This window comes from Dermochelys coriacea, chromosome 3, assembly GCF_009764565.3.
Source record: "Dermochelys coriacea isolate rDerCor1 chromosome 3, rDerCor1.pri.v4, whole genome shotgun sequence".
NCBI classification, from domain to species: Eukaryota; Metazoa; Chordata; order Testudines; family Dermochelyidae; genus Dermochelys; species Dermochelys coriacea.
Genome location: NC_050070.1, coordinates 159,213,256 through 159,225,585, shown reverse-complemented (window position 1 = coordinate 159,225,585; position 12,330 = coordinate 159,213,256). Strand labels below are relative to the sequence as shown.

At 43.8% G+C, this 12,330-nt stretch overlaps 1 protein-coding gene across 2 annotated transcripts in view; it reads left to right on the top strand.

The window, feature by feature from the left end:
- COQ8A (coenzyme Q8A) overlaps positions 1-12,330 on the top strand; it is a 97,695-nt gene that overhangs the window by 7,109 nt on the left and 78,256 nt on the right. Inside the window, exon 1 of one of the 2 annotated variants that reach the window (XM_038393843.2) lies at positions 5,131-5,684. The exons of the other annotated variant lie outside the window; for it this stretch is intronic. The gene's annotated coding sequence lies outside the window, so the exon portion shown is untranslated. Of the gene's footprint in view, positions 1-5,130; positions 5,685-12,330 lie in introns of those variants that run through there. 2 annotated transcript variants of the gene reach the window in all.

Genomic DNA, 12,330 nt, shown 5'->3' with positions numbered 1-12,330 from the left:
AAGGAAATATGAAGGCTCCAGATTACCTTAAAGTCCACAGTTCCTTGGTTAGTGTGCTCCCATTAGTATATGTTCATAGTCCAGAGGCTGGAGCAGGAAAGAGGCAAAATGGAGATGTTTCCAGGCCAGGGCCTTTTCGCTTCTGCCAAGTAGAAGGAAAATTTGTTCTCACTGTGAAAGATGGTGTTTGGAGTCACGTGGGCAAGTTATATGTCCATCACCTCCACCCATATTCTAGTTAGAATGTTCACAAAAAGTCCATTAGGTGTAGACAGGTGTCTTCCAGGGTCCATTGTGAGCTAAGTGTTCCTGAGTGGGCCATTTAATTTGACTTGTCCCTTCATGTGCTAGCTAAATACCTCATGGGCGTTACCACAGGAGCAAACTGAGTAAACATAGCTAATATTCATAACTTCAGATACCAAGATGAATACACATGCATAGAAATAGCATAATCATAAGTACCAGCTATTTCACATACATGACTATTCCCAAAAGAGATTCTGAAAAATCACACCACATGCCTGAGACCCTATGTGCCAGCACCATGCCCCACTGGAGTTTTGTCATCTGTTATGTAACAACAGGGATGAAGCTAGTTACATGACTCTGTTTAGCTTAAAAGGACAAGATTGATTTTTAGCTGTTCAGGTGTCACTGCACTTTTAGTCAGTCAGGGCATACTGGCTGGCACACATTCAGGTTAAAGGGCTTCAGTGTTCCTTTGCAGTTAACTTTTTAATGTTCATAAACCTGGCATGTGCTGACGTGGTTTAAAGCATAACACAGGTTTTTAGGTTTGCAAATCTATGAACCCCTGCCTCTTTGAGATTTTGTTGTTTATTTTTGCTGGTCATAATATGGGAGGGTATCCTCTCTGCTCATTAGATTATGTATGTGTCTTGTAGCACTCTTCTGAACACCAGTTGGAAGGATTTTTTTTTTCAGTAAGTGTGGACTGATGCTTTCCTCTTAGAAGGCATGTAATTTTTTCAGACACATACTGATTAATACAGAAAACAATTGGTGCTGTTAAACTTTCTTCAAATTCCATAGAAAATTAAGTTTAGTTATATTTCCCAGTACTTTGATGAAATGGGTGTTTGTATATACGGATATCAACATGCTTAATTACTCATTTTCCCCTAAAATATGTAGTATTTCAGTCTGTTTATATGGAATATGGGAGTTGGGTGAGGAGCCATTTCAGCATATGTATGACTTATTAAAAGACAAATTTTAAGTAGGACTGTATCCTAAACTGCATTATGGTATTGTACCCAAACATTGCATTTCAATGGGAGATTCAACTTCCTTTAGAGGAACAGAACAGACTCCTGAAACTCTTCCACAAAAGTGGTCCATAGTCATGTAAATAGTCCCATTGTCTTCAATAGGATTGATCAAATGATTAAAAATTTACAGGAATAGATTCCAAATTTGTAAATTTTTCTGGATGAAACTGACAATGCCTGAGCTGTCAGATCAGAAGGAGCTTCATTCGAATAAAGGTGGACAGATGTGTGATAAGTCTTAGGTCCATTGCTAAGATGAGGAACATATTTTCAGCAAAGTTCCTGGCATATTCCTGAGGCAGCTGGTTTAAGTCCATCAGTGTCCGGCATTCTAATCTTCACTTATACTTCTTTCACCCACGAAGCTGGAAAATGAGGCATTTGTTTCCTATGTTTTGCTGCTCTAGTTCCAGTTAACAAAATGCATGTTAAACTAGATTTGCTGCAAAGAAGAATTCTATGTACACTGGTGACAACACCTGATTCCCATCAGGCTGCAGAACTGGACTGATATCAGAATTCAAACATCCTCTGGTCAGTGCAAGCAGAGGCATTCCTCTAATGATCTGGATTTGATGTGAGGCAGTATGAATGTCATGGATAATTCAGACCAATGGAGAGAAACAGAATCAAAAACACTTTTTAAACACACACCCTACACCCTACCCCCCTCTATAGGACTCCTGACCATCTTACCAGCACAATACATATACTAACAAACTTAAACAAAACCTTTGTGCTGTTAAAATCATATAAATGAATGCCCTCCCTAGCTGTGATATGTTCCTGTATGGGGGCGGTGAGGGGCTAGCCCCAAGTCTTTCCAGTACCCACTAAAAATCTTTTGCCGGTAGTGCATACTCGAGGGTACTGCCCTACTTGCACTCCTTTTCCCCCCCCCAACCAAAAAAACCCCCACTGTTCCATACTTTTCCCACCCACACCTAACAACCCTTCAGATTCACTCCCAGGTTCCTTCCCAGCAATGACTTCCCTCTCCCTCAGTTTCTGTATTACCCAAGACTCCTTGCCCAAGCCTTTGCATTGCTTCTGAGGGGGTGTGGGAAATACATTTCTGTATTGTAGTTAAAAAATGAATTATGACTCAAAGTTCTGTATTAATATGCCTAGTAAGGAATCTATTTGTCAAAAAACATTTCCTGAATCTTTTTGGTTGTCTGTATTATTACAGACATACTTGCTGACAGGTATTTACCAAAATAATTGAAACTGGTGTTGTGTTGTTTTGACAAAATATGCAGAATTTTAAAATACTGTGGGCAGAAGTTTTAACTTTTTGGCACAGAATTCCTCTAGCAGTACTATTTAAGTATTTATCCATAGTGGAAAAGTTGCTGGGCCAGAAACTTACAGGGCATCACAAAATCAGGGGGTATTCTTTGTGCCTTGCACAATAAGCATGAAAGATTCTTCAGGGGAAACTCAGATGACATAGGGTAGGCAACCTTTCCTACAAAGGGAGATGCTTCCCTTTCATAGAACTGGCATCCAAATTCAGTATAACAGTAGGCTAAATTAAGATAAATAGCTGTTTAAAGGAAGAAATCTGAAATAGATTTATTCTAGGTGAGAGTAAAGAAAATATTTCTGATACAGAAAATATTGTGGAATTAACCTTAAACGCGAGGGAGTTTTAGAGATGAGTATTGAAAATAAAAAGGTTAAAAATCTTCAGATTGAAAGCTCTTCAGGACAGGGATCATCTAGAACTACAAATCTGTACAACACCTAATACAAAGGGTATCAGGTGTTGATCCATCTGGTTGAAGATTCATGTTTGCCTACTTGGTTTTAGAGCCACAACTATTTTAGATACAGTCTGTACATAGGGTAGTCTCACCTCTATGGTGGTAGTTCAAATCCAGCCTGTCCTGGCACTGACTGAAACTTGTTACCCCATGCACATGATGAGTTAAAAGTTTTATAGGTCTCTGTTCAGTTCCTAGTGGACAAAGCACACCCATATAGCAGTCGGAGCATGGATTAACTGGATATACAAACTGATTTATTCTTAATAAACTCAGAGACAATATGCAACCCTTCTAAAATGCTTTACATGTTCCAAAGATTATCCAGTTAATCCTCATATCACCACTGCCAAGTAGATTTATAAATATAATCCCTATTTTAAAGATGGGGAGACTGAGGCAAAGAGGCCAGGCGCCTCAAAGCTATTTAGGTACTCAGCTCCCATTGAGATCAATGGGAGCTAGGCACCAAAGTACCTTTGAAGATCTGGGCTAGAGAAACTAACGCCAACATTTTCTAATATGGATGCCTAAAGTTAAATAGCTGCCTACATGTGGATGAAGGTAATTTACAGAGGTGCTGAGCACTGCATCTCCCACTGATTTAAATTCAAGTACTGATATGTAAATTTAGGGGCTTATCTTTATGCAGTTGCATTTGAAAATCTGGTCACAGCAAGTTGCTGACAAACGGTGGATAGAAATCAATTATTTTTAAAGTAACATTAGATTTTTAAATTTAAATAGTTAAAATGATTTTTTAATTTAAATTAAATACATCTTTTAAAAAATAAACCTATTTAAATTAATTAAAATACTAAGCAATGTTTGCTGCCAAACAGACCATGAAGAATGTATTTATTTTTATTACCCCTCCTCCCCCAGCAACTTTGAAACACCAGTTACTGGAGCCAGTGCTCTGGAAATATTCGGTGTGTGTGGTTCTATTTGCAATATATATCCACACACATCTTGACAATGGTAATGATTTTATATTTTAAAAGTTGATTTTTTAAAAATTGCTATTTACAGTAATGCAGTCAATAGCAATCTTCCTGGTACAGAGGGCACCACAAAATGATATTGCTCGGTGCTTGCTTGGACAATGGTTGGTATGTCCCTCCTTCTGCAGCTTCTCTATTGAAATTCATTCTGTTAGTTGGCATATATGTCTGCTGGTTTGTTTAATAAACTCAGCCTCCAGGCCCATGTCATGTATATAGCAGAAATGTTGGAATTCCTTTCCTTTCTGACAGTTTTGCCAAAAGAATTACCTTATTCTGTCCTAGATTAACAAAGTAACTCTCTCAAAACAAGACAGGCAAAGCAATTCAATTACATCCATGTCTCCGTGGCCGATAGTTACACTCCCCATCCATGCAGAGTAGGTGGACATCCCCACTTTATTTCCACTGTAGTGACATCCCTAACTTTGCCATTTCTTCTCCTGTCCCAGTTACTCCTGGGTATATCATGCCTCAATGTCACCCACATGCACTGACATCCCGCTATCACTTCCATTCTGGTGCTGATTTTTACCCCGTTACTTACTCGCTCCTTAGTCTTTTTCCCCTCTCCCAAGAGTAGACCAATTGTATGTGCGATTCTCAGCTCTTTGTACCCCATGATATTACCACAGGCACTATATGAAGGTGTAAGCTGAACACAGGTATAAGCTAGGCCTGGTCTACACTGGAAAGATGTATAAGCGTTATTCAGCAGGTGTGCACCGAGCTCCCTCCCCTGCTTCCAGTAGTGCTACCTGCCTTTTTACCACTTTGCTCTCTCACCCTCGCTGCACTGATCTAGAATAACAGAATTTCCCCCCGTTTCAATGCATCCATAGGCTCTGTCTACATTTCAGCATGTCCCAGGGACCGGCTGACCAGCACTCTGTCCTCTCGACCTGCTGCTCAGGGGGGTAAAAACACCAGCACCGGGGCTACACTAGAGCTCTTGCTATCAGCGGAGGGTTGAGGTGGGAGCTGCTGGGGGTGGGGGATCGCCTCGCCTACACACGTAGCCGGAACTGCAGTGCCCGGGGGGCGGGGCGGGAGAAGCACTGGCTGGCCGCAGTCCCTGGCCGGCCCCACGCCTGTGGCCGGGGCGGGACGCGGTCAGAGAGCGAGCCCTGCACACGGGGCAGCGGCACAGGGGCAGCCGCTCCCGGCCGGGCAGAGGGTTTGGGGAACGAGGGAGTTGGGGGTGGGCCGCAGGCGCCAACACCCAGGCGGCAAGTTCGCAGTTGCGTGCGGTGACCGCCCCCCAAGCCAGGCGGCAGCCCTGCAGCCTCCTGCCCGCCGCCAGGGAGGCCCGCCGCCGAGCGGGGATTCAGCCAGCCTCGCCTCCCCATTGGCTGGGGCTGCCCCCGCCCCCTTGTGGAGGAAACGCGGGGCGCACGGGCCCAGCACGTTCCGCTCCTAGTGGCCGGGGGCGGCCTCGCGCTCCCCCCAAGCCGCTGCGCCGGGGAGGCGGCCACAGCGGAGCCAATGGGCGCGCGGGGTGGGGGCGGGGCTGAGCCTGGCTTGGAGCCGCCAAGTTGGTAAACAAGCCCCGCGCCGCATGGGGCGGCTAGGCAGGCGCGCGCGGCGCAGTCGGACGTGGCGTTGTGCGGGGGCAGGTAAGCGGACGTCGCCCTTTCCCTGCGGGCGGTTGGGGGGAGGGGAGGCGTTGTGCCCCACCCCGCTCAGCTTCGGCATGGGGTTTCCGCCTCTTCTGCCCCGCAGCCGCGGGGGGAGGGGTGCCCAGGCCCTTCGCTGTGGGGGTGCCCAGGCCGTGCGGTTGTTCCCCCTCCCGCCCCTCCTCCTCCTCCCCCTCCGGGCGGCCCTCTGGCCGCTGCAGCCGCGGGCGCGCCCTTCACGCCGCTCTCCCGTTGCGGCGGCCGCTCCCCGCCCCAGGCCTCCTTGTCCCATCGGCTTTTTCATTTCGTGCTGCGGCTTGGGGCGGCTCTGGGCCAAGTGCACCTCCGGGCTGCGCCAGGCAGGTGGGAGCCTCTGCGGGGAAATCCAGCGTGCGGGGCCGTGGCCGTGAGGGTAACGAGTTAGGCACTGGGCGGGTTAAAGCAGCAAAGCACCATCAAGACCGAAAAGGTGGCCCCATCATGAGGCTGCAAACAGCAGACGCCAGGAAAGGAGGGGGGACGGGACCCAAAGCCAGTAATAAAGAACAGGAGGACTTGTGGCACCTTAGAGACTAACAAATTTATTTGAGCATAAGCTTTCGGGAGCTACAGCTCACTTCATCGGATGCATTATAAGCATAAGCTCACGAAAACTTATGCTCCAATAAATTGTGCCACAAGTCCTCCTGTTCTTTTTTGCGAATACAGACTAACACGGCTGCTTCTCTAGAGCCAGTAATGTACATCCACAGCCGTGGGTTTTAAGATTATATCGAATGTAAGTGGGAGCATGTCCTAGCCCCGCAAACAGTCATGGTAGGAAACCTCGAATTCCTCCAGATTCACAAAATACCCTTTTGCAGGCGTACGTGATTTTTTTTCCTTCCCTTTGCAGTGGCTCTGCTCCCTTTCCAGTCTTTCTCCTTTCCCTGTGCACCCCCTGTACAATTCAGTTGGTGTGGGGAGTGTTTGACCTTTGAATGTTCTGGGGGCCTGATCGTACACATCTCTGAGCTCTGTTCCTGTTTCTGAGCACCCTCAGATCCCCTTGACTTCAACACTTTTTGAGTAGACACAAGATCTTGTTCTTAGTCTTGATGGTTGTATGAACTGCATTTTGGTGTAGAAAGAAACTTTACCTTACTGGGGCCCTAATAAAATATGACTAGTGCCACGAGAGGTGTTTTGAAACCTGTGTGTGATAGCCACTTGGCCAATTTTGACTTGCTTCTGGGGTTATCCAGCGTGGTACCAGTGGCCCTGGGGCTGGTAGCCTGCAGCTGTGTTATGTCAGTTACAGATTTGTAATGGAAATAAGAGATCTAAACTTTTTTCTTCTATTGGGTGTGTATCCAAGTAGAAGCAAACAGATTCTGATATGGCCTTATGGAAATGAGACTTGGAAAAATAAAACAAACACCAGTCAACATTAGTTCAGAGCTCTTCATTTTAGAAGAGCGATGATTAAAGAGCTGGGTTAATGTGTTGCATTAGCAATATATGTCATTTGCCTCTTTATTAGGTAGAGGCTGAGAAATTATAACCATAAACAGTGTTTAAAGCTATCATTTTTGACTGATTGCTAGTGGTAAAAAGCACCACACTTGGATATTGGACCTTAATGCATAGTGTTGCTTAATATGTAATGTTTGCAATTCAGAATTTTCTCAATATTTGGCTTTTTGTATGATGTATTCTTTATATATATAAAAAACAGGGAGCCTTAGAAACCAGCCTATTTGAGGGTCATGATGCAACTTGATGAAGAAACTGATCCCTCCTCTGAATGATTCAGTGTAACAAGTTGCAAAGAGATGTAAAAAAATAATTACTTTGTATTGGTGTCTGTTAGTTGGTTTAATGTGTCTTCAGACCAAAATGTGAATGAAAATGTAGGCCATTCAGTATCTATAAAACTTTCAAGAAAAATAATCTTATTTCATATACAAAGAATCTACATTTCTTTGGAATCTATTATCTTGTGTAATAAAAATAGGCAGGAATTAATAGACCTACACTGATTTCTTCTGATAACCTTTTCAAAAGCATTTTGGATATAGATTGTTTGCACTGTTGTTGTATCCGTGTTGGTCCAGAATATTAGAGACAAGATGGGTCAGGTAATATCTTTTTATTGGACCAACTTCTGTTGGTGAAAGAAACAAGCATTTGAGCTTGCACACACAGGTGGTGGTCAGGTCACTAATTTGGATGTAGACCAGAGGTGGGCAAACTTTTTGGCCTGAGGGTCACATCAGGGTTGCAAAACTGTATGGAGGGCCAGGTAGGGAAGTCTGTGCCTCCCCAAACAGCCTGGCCTCTGCCCCCTATCCGCCCCTCCCACTTCCCACCCCCTCACTGCCCCCCTCAGAACCTCTGACCCATCCAACACCCCCTGCTCCTTGTCCCCTGACCGCCCACCCCTGGGACCCCCCCGGAACCCCACCCTCTATCCAACACCCCCCTGCTCCCTGTCCCCTGACTGCCCCGACCCCTATCCACCCCCCTGACAGGTCCCCCGGGACTCTCATGTCTATCCAACCCCCCCGTCCCCTGGGATCCGCTGGCCCTTATCCAACCACCCCGCTCCTAGTCCCCTTGCCATGCTGCTCAGAGCAGCAGGAGCTTGCAGCTGCCTGGCCGGAGCCATCCATGGTGCCCAGGGTCTGGGAGCTCAAGGGCCGGGCAGGACAAAGTTACTCAAACTTTAAACATTCAGATAAATGGATTGAAGTGCTGGCTATATTCACAATAGTTATTGACAGTCTATTCTAAACTGCTGAAATCTATGCTGCTGAGGCTGTGTATACACTTAAAAATGCCATGGTGACAGCTGCTGTTGCATTTCAGTATAGACACTCACTACAGTGGTGAGAGGGGTTCTCCTGTCACTATTGTTAATCCACTTCCCTTAGGTGCCATGTCTAGCACTGTCTACACCAGCATTTAGGTTGGCTTAAGTACGCCGCTCTTGGGTGTGGATTTTTCACATCCTTGGGTGACATAGCTGGATCGACTTAACTTTTCTTTGTAGACCAGCCTGTAGTAACAAATACAGTTGAGTTTTTTAAATGATTTTTACTTGATAGTCTCTGATAGTCCTTAAAATATGTGTTATGCACTACCTTAAGTCTTCTGCCTTTCCATAGCAGCCTTATAGAAAGTGTTTTGTACTCTTGGATTCTTTAACTTTGCTGGGATGCAGTTCTTGTTCAGTATTTTACAGTGTCCAGCAATGAGCATTGGATTAGATTTTAAGTATTGAATCCAAGAACCCAAAATTATTACTTTGGTATGGCATGGTGCTTGAATATCATTGACTTCAGGATAAAAGAATTATTAGCTAGACTAGAAACATCCTGAGATGGAAAAGTTGATGACAAAGTGGTATTTGTCTCAGTATAAACAAAATTCAGTGGTGTTTCCTGAGTTTGTCCTTGATATAGCAGGTTCTTTGACTGCTTCTGTTTCTGAGAAGATTGATGGAAGGAACAGTTTAACTGAAACTGATGTCGTTACCACTGTGATTTGAATTACTATCAGAGCAAACAGCTTAAATTTCTTTTAATATGTCACAGATGCTGTGTGTTTCTTTTACACTTTGTGTTTACCAGCAGTGACTTTTGTAACCTTGAAAGCTCAGATAAAACCTGATTGTAGTAATTCATGGTACATTGTCCTCAGATATGCAGGAGAAAAATGGGTGACCTTCAGGGCTATAGCACAGGGGGCAAGTGGCAAGCAGTTTCTGCTTTGTTAAAATAGTGTGATAAGGACTAGAAAAGGTCAAAAGAGAGAGGAAAGTTCTTTGTTTACCCTTTGATCACTAATCACTTTGTTTTGTTACTACCAAGGAACTGTATGTATGTACAATCAGACTTCCAGCTATTCTGTGCTATGCAATGCAGTAGTGAGTGTTTTATTTGCAGTATTTAAAAGCAGACTAAAAATAGCCGAGTTTGAATGTGTGCAAAATGAGGAGAATTTTTGGGGGGCTTGCAGTCCTTCAAAATAGCCCTCCTAAAGGCAGGTGGCAGTCTGTTATTTCTTATCTTTTATTGGACCAACTTCTGTTGGTGAGAGAGACAAGCCAACAGAAATTGGTCCAATAAAATATATTACCTCCCCCACCTTGTTTCTTGAATATCATGGGACCAAGGTGGCTACAACAACACTGCATATTTCTTATTATGTCTGTCAGATTGTGTGCTTTTTCTTCTTGGGGTTAACTCTTGTTGAGGATTTGTAGAAACTGACTGAGGGAGAATTGTTGATCACTGCATTGTAGCTTCCCCAGAATTACCTAGCTGTTAGTTCACACAAAATTTGTTAGTAGCAATTGGGTCAAGTTCATTGTGGGTGTCACTCTGACTTCAGTAAAGTGGCACCAAGGATGGCTGTGGTCCAGTGTGTCTTCATGACTTATTGTGTTCTTCCGTCAACCTGCCTACTGCCTCTCAGGGAGATGGATTACCTATGCCAATGGAAGAACTCCTCCTGTTGGCGTAGGCACTACAGCAGCGCAGCTGTGCTTCTGTGGCATTTTAAGAGTAGACAGACCTCTACTTTGTAAATGATATGAAACTTTAGCAGATTGCATTTAGACAAATTGGCTATGTCTTGAGCCAAGTTAAGAAGTGACATGGCATGCAGTTTTGCCCTCTCTGCCCATAACCATGTGTGTCACCGTCCCCCTTTTTTTAAGGCTTTTGTTTTTTAATTGAGGGATAATCAGTGAACAGATGCATGTTGATCTGCGTGAGAAAGATATTTAAAAATTATTTATAGAGCACCTCAAATGTGTAAGGTACTTTATAGAACATAGAAAACAGATGCTCTGAAGGTTTTATGATTACAGAACTTCTTGTTTAGAAATGTTATAAACTTAAATTTTGGGTTTTTTTGAATTATTTTATCCCTGAAACTGCTTACCTAACCAAATCAGAGTTTATAAGTAACTACTACCTCTAAGAAAGTGTGGAGATCCAACAACTTAATCTAGTCACCTTAGAATATAACCGTTGAACCCTAAAATAAAGGCCTGCACATCACCCTTAGAACATACAGATTCAGTACATGCAGACACAACGCATATAGTCTGCATGCACTTGAGACAATCACAGGGCTGTTTTGTCTCAAGTGCATGCAGACTATATGCAGATGTACAGTCAACATAGTTCTTCCTTTGTTCAAGTCTCTCCCTTCCCTTCCTTTGCCCCTGCTGTTACTCTATGCCCAATTTAGGGCTTCATTTATTCAGTATCACTGCTGTATTTGGATCGCCTCAGCTGTGTCATCTTCTCCTATCCCTTACCTGGGTCTCCTACCTGCGGCTCTGGCATGGTCTAATAAGGTGTCATCCAGTATTCGTAACTTTCCTGCAGCTTCTATTGTCTTCATTGTGGCAAATCCCAGCACACTGTGACATAAGACAAGTTTCAGAGTAGCAGCTGTGTTAGTCTGTATCCACAAAAAGAAAAGGAGGACTTGTGGCACCTTAGAGACTAACAAATTTATTTGAGTATAAGCTTTCGGGAGCTACAGCTCACTTCATCGGATGCATCTGATGAAGCAAGCTGTAGCTCACGAAAGCTTATGCTCAAAGAAATTTGTTAGCCTTTAAGGTGCCACAAGTCCTCCTTTTCTTTTTGTGATGTAAGAGTACATGTACATAATGATCAGGGCTGTGAGAAGGGTGGAAGAAAAAAATTGCAGTGAGAAAGAAAGCTAAGAGTAAAATGAGAATTTCTTTATCTTTTGTTTTTAAGGCACTCTCTGGAAATAAAGACTCTCCACAAGAGACAGTCATCTCGAATTAATCATATGTTTTATGCATATGAGCAAAGCTTATATTGATTGTGGGTGCATAGAAGGGAGGAGGCACAATTATAAACTCAACCTTTTTGAATATTTTAGAATTCCAAGACAGGAGTTTTTCAGTCTTGGCAAATGAGCAGTGAGATTCTGTGCTGTGTTTCTTGGAGGTGCAGCATACAACTTGCGGCTCAGGGGAAGAGGCATTGGAACACAAATGTAGCTTTTTGCCATTTTGGCGACCTTAGTATTCTGGGCTGCTCCTGGGGCCAAAACAATTCCTGGTGTAAAGTAAACAGCCCTGGAGTTATTCTAAATTAAAGCAGTCCATCTTAGGCTACCCATGAGCAGTGACGCTGACCGGAAGTCCTGTAGCCCTACCTGCTGTAGACCTAACTGTTGCACTGGAGCTTGTGAAGAGGCCTTCAATGCCTGCTGTTGGGGAGTTCTCCCCTGGCCACTACAGTGGTTTTACAGCAATATGTAAACTATTTTGGTATTAATACATAGCACTGAAGCTCTCTGTCTTCCAAGTGTTTTGTGCACGCTAATGCTCAAGGCACCCCGGTGATTATATTCATATAAATGAACAGGGAAACCAAAACAGAGAGGTTAACTAACTTTTCCAAGGTAAATATCAGAGCTGGAATTGGCACACAGGAATTTCTGGTTCCAATAGACCAGATTTCCCCCTATAAAAAGATGAAATTTGAGTATTTAGTTGGGCATTAAAACTGTGACTTATTTGACATGCAGCACCCTTAGGACTTTCTTTTGACATATCCCTGTATCCTATGCTTATGGTAATAAAGAGAACTTGTAGCAAAAACAG